The sequence below is a fragment of the Myotis davidii genome, unplaced genomic scaffold (genome assembly GCF_000327345.1).
Source record: "Myotis davidii unplaced genomic scaffold, ASM32734v1 scaffold272, whole genome shotgun sequence".
Classification (NCBI taxonomy): domain Eukaryota; kingdom Metazoa; phylum Chordata; class Mammalia; order Chiroptera; family Vespertilionidae; genus Myotis; species Myotis davidii.
The window spans coordinates 769,630-774,820 of record NW_006283634.1 but is presented as its reverse complement, the minus strand read 5'-3'; positions in this window follow the sequence as shown (position 1 = coordinate 774,820).

The window sequence follows — 5,191 nt, the reverse complement described above, 5'->3', positions numbered from 1 at the left end:
GGTTGGAGCCAGTTCCCTTCCAGCAGCCCAGTCCCTGATGGTCCCCGCCCCTCATCGCCAGGCAACACTGCAGGCCATCTGAGCTCCTGGCCACAGGCACCTCTCTCCTGCGCCCTGGCCCTGCATGGCCTTCCGTAGAGGTGGGGCCCAGTTCACCAGGGAGCTGGGCATGGCAGCTCTGCTTAGGATGGACCATGTCTTCCTGTGTCACATTCGGCTTCCTCCTAATTTCCTCTACAAATGTATGCCTTTGAAATGTGCATTTTCCTTCTTTCTTTAACATTTTAAATTAAACTTAATTTTCCCATCACCATGTATCCCATCTATGCCACCTCCACCTCTACCCACTCCCCGCCACCCCATAATCCCATGCTACTGTCCATGTCCAGGAGTTCTCTCTCTCTCTCTCCCTCTCTCTCCTTTTTTGCTCAATTCCTCCCCTACCCTAGCTCTCTCCTGCTCTCTATGGATGAGTCTGGCTCTATTTTGCTTGGTAGTCCAGTTTGTTCATGAGATTCCACAGGTGAGGGAGAGCATGTGGCTGTTGTCTTCCTCTGACTGGCTGACTCCTGTAACACTTCCATGATTTCCTCTTTCTGTTCAAAAGTTTGAATCCTTTCAGCCTCACCTGTGCCCTCACTCCCTCACCACCTTACTGAGAGCTGACTGATGGACAGGGAAGGTGCATGCCCAAAGCTTCCAACTGACACGGTGACACTGTGGCCATCACAGACTAGAAACTGTCCCTGGTCTCCGAAGTCCTGTACCACCTCCCATCATCACCTCCCGTCATCGCTCCCCGGAGGCCAGGACCAGCGCCCGTCGTCCAGGTGAGCTCACACATGACAGGGTTCTACAGACGCAGACTAATGCAGTGTTCCCTTTATCTGACTTCTTCCACAGACGGGTGAGAGCCACCCCCTGTTCAGTGTGTCAATGTTGTAAATGTTTCCCTCCACGTCCCGCGTGGTTCTGGGTTCAGGATCTGGAAGAGGAACCGCACACAAATGAAAGAGAAAAGACAAGAGATAATTTGGGAATATTGGGGGGGCCAGGCGGGTAAGTCCAACTCGGTGCTCAGGCCGCAAGGACCTTTTATAGTCAGAGGTAAACAAGGCAGTGGTTACCATAGTTACACAGTTCTTGTGAGTTTCACTTGTTTTGACCATAGTTACACTTCCTGCACTTCCCTCAGCCCATTAGCTTCCCAGATAAGATCTAGGGAGTGTTATAAGGTCAAGCCTAATTATGCTAAGAGGACTGTGCCCTCTAAGCTGGGACTTGTTTGTGACTTTGCGAACAGGTCAGTCTGAGGCTTAACCCTACATAGGTTCCCCACAGTCAAAGTCCCTTTCTTGTGACTTCTCGGGCGGATTCCATCCTCAGGAATAGGCCACCAGATCTCCATCCACCTGCCCATGAGCAATTTGGTTGTTTCCAGCTTTTGACTACTTATGATAAAGTTGCTATGAATATTTGTGCACAAGTCTTTGTACAGACATCTCATTCTTCCTGAGAGAGTACGTAGGAGTAAGACAGCGGGAGGGTTCATTAGGCGTGTGCTCTACATTGTAAGCTGTCTGGCTGCTTCCAGGGTGCTTACAGCGTTTTGTAGGCTTCCCAGCTGCACAAAAGGGGCCAACTGCCTCCACATCCCCCCAACACCTCACACAGTCCCTGCTGTCCATTTAGACCCTGTAAGAGGTGGGTAGTGGAATCATCTATGGTTTGAATTTTCTTTTTCCCTAATGATGGTGAACATCTTTCCATGTGCCTATTTGAAATCTAATGTGCATTATTTGGTAACGTGACTGTTCAACGCTTTGGCCATTTTCCCTGTTTATTGACTTGGTGTGTTCTCTGTATATTCTGAATGCAAGTCCTTTCACAGATCTGCTCTCCGCAAATTGTTTTCCCAGTTACAGGCTCACCTTTCATTCTCCCACTTGTGCCTTTCAAAGAGCAGATGACTTGTAACTTGAATGAGGTCATTTATCATTTTTATTTTATGTTTTGTTTTTGACATTATATATAAGAAGTGTTTGCCTCATCCAAGGTCCCAAAGATTTTCTCTCTGCTTCCTTCTGGAAGTTTAAAGTTTTAGGTTTTACACTTGGGTCTAGGATCAATGTTGAGTTAATTTGTGTGCCTGGTTCAGGAATCCATTAAATTTCACTATGGATATGCAATTGTTTCAGTATCACCTATTGGAACAACATCTTTTCTCCACTAAATTGCCTTCAGATTTTGTTCCAAATAATTTGTATCTATGTAGGTGCACATATTTTTTGCACTCTGTTCAATTCCATCTATCTATTGATCTATCTCGATGCAAATATCAGGCTATATTGATTTCTGAAGGAAGGGTCTGGGTTCAATTCCAGTCAAGGGCACATGCCCAGGTTGCAGGCTCGGTCCCCAGTAGAGGGGGTGCAGGAGGCAGCCAATCAATGATTCTCTCTCATCATTGATGTTTCAATCTATCTCTCCCTCTCCCTTCCTCTCTGAAATCAATAAAAATATATTTTACAAAAAGATGTGGTCCACACACACAATGGAATACTGCGCAGCCATAAGAAAGGATGCAATACCGCCATTTGCAACAATGTGGATGGACCTTGAGAACATTACGCTAAGTGAAATAAGTAGGTCAGAAAAAGCTACGAGCCGTATGATTTCACTCATATGTAGGATATAAACTGAAATTCGTGAACATAAACAGCAGTGTGGTGGTTGCCAGGGGGAAGGGGTTTAGGGAGAAGGGGGTGAGGGGAAGGGAGTCCTAACATATGGTGACAGAAGATCTGACTCTGGTTGGTGGGTACATGGTGCAATATACAGATCTTCTAACATAGAAACCCACACCTGAAACCTATGTGTTTATGTTGACCAATGTTACCCCAATCAATTTAATAAAAAATGCTGTCATTTTAAAAGTTTTATTGAATCAAAATTTACATAGCATAAAATTCACACATTTTATGTGTGCAGTTCAAAGCTTTTAAATAAATGTATGGCGTTATGCAAGCACCACCATTCTGTTTTACAATGATGTTCATCATCCCAAAAGATCCACCTTATCAATCTGCAGTCTAAGCAACCACTATTTCTCTTGTCTCTCTCTGCAATCTCCTTTCTGGATATTTCATAACGATGGAATCTGCACTGTACAGGCTTGCATCTACCTTCTTCTACTGTGCATGGTGTTCTGAGCTTCTTGCATGTTGTGGCATGTGTCAGCATTTCATTCTATCTCATTGTTTGACAGTTTGCATTCTACGGCTGGCCAGGTTCCCAGGTACACAGGAGCCACTTCCTGCTAATGAACCGGATTGGTCCAGATTTTTGCATCTGTGAATGATGCTGCTGTGAACATTTACATGGTAGTATGCTCTGTGGGAATGGACAATGACACACACCCACACTTGCAGTGGCATACAGAGTATTTCACCGCTTTAAAGTCCCCTGTGCTCCACATACTTACCCTTCCCCCTCCTTTGACCCCTGACAACCACTGATTACTCACTGTCTCTGTGGTTTCTCTTTTACAGAAGGGCAAAGGGTTGGAACCACACAGTTTTGTAGTCCTTCAGACTGGCTTCTTTCACTTAACAATATGCATTATGGTTCTTCCATGTGTTTTAGGGGCTTGCTAGCTCATCTCTTTTTATCACTGAGTAATATTCCATTGTCTGGATGGATCACAGTTTACGCATCCATTCACCTCCTAAAGGATGTCTTAGTTGCTTGGAGGTTTTGGCAGTTATGGATAAGCTGCTATAAACATCCGTGTGCATGTTTTGTTGTGAACGTAAGTTTTAACTCATTTGGGTAAATACCAAGGAGTGTTGACAGTTGGCTTGTATGGTAAGAGTGTATTTAATTTTGTGAGAAACCACCCAACTGTCTTCCGAAGTGGCTGCCCCGTGTGCATCCCTCCAGCCCAGGGCGAGAGTTCCTGCTGCTCACGTCCTGCCCGCATTTGGTGTTGTCAGCGTTCTGATTGGTCGACACTCTCACAGGTTGTTGTCTGAATTTTCAATTCCCTGAGGACATAGGAAGGGAACATCTATGTACGTCTTCTTTGCTGAGATGTCTGGTCATGTGCCCATTTAAAAAATATATATATATTGTTATTGATTTCAGAGATGAAAGGAGAGAGAGGGAAGCATCAATGATGAGAGAGAATCATGGATCGGCTGCCTCCTGCACACCCCCAGTGGGGATTTAACCTGCAACCTGGGCATGTGCCCTGACTTGGAATTGAACAGTAACCTCCTGGTTCACAGGTCAACACTCAACCGCTGAGCCTCACCTGCCAGGCCTGTGCCCATTTTTCAATCAGTTTTTTTTTAATTTTCTTATTGTTGTTTTAAGTTCTTTGCATATTTTCGATAGCAGTCTTTAATCAGACATGTATTTGGCAAATGTTTTCTCCTAGTCTGTGGTTTGACCTGTGATTCTCTTGATAGTGTCCCTTACAGAGTAGATTTTAAAAGTTGAAGATAGCCCAGGTTATCCATTATTTCTCTCATGAACACAGACAACTTGGCTGTTATATCAAAAAAGCCATTGCCATAGCCAAGGCCCCCTCGGTGTCCTCTCTCTCATCTCTAGTTTCCACTTTACCCCCAGGGCTGTGACCCACTGACTTCACTGGAGTGAAAGGTGCACTGGCTTCTGTCTACGAGCCAGGAATGGAATATGCGCCAGACCCCATCCCATCCCACCCCAGGCTCAGAAAACTAACGTCTGTGGTTCAAGTCACGCCGTGTATGATATTCTGTGTTGACAGCTGAGCGAAGACATCATGTACTTACAAGGCATCATCTTCCCATTGGAATTGAACAAACCTAATGGTGAAGTTCATGGTCCACTACACCATCTGCTTGTGTTTGCAACCAGGACCCTCTTGGTTTTTACTGACAAAAACTCAACTGAAAAATAAAAATAAAGGAAGAACCGAATGCAGTAAAGGAACCAATTGGCTTGAGTAACTAGGAAGCCTACAGGGAGAATGGATCACGGGGCTCAGAAATCCTGTCAGATTCCCATCTGGCTCCGAGGGACGATGGCTGCCTACAGAGCCCTCCCGCTATGCGGCCCCAGCCCTCCTGGTGCCCACCGTGTCCTCCCACATGGGGCGGGGCGGTGCCTGTGGACACACTTTCCTGAGCTCCTTGCAGGCGGT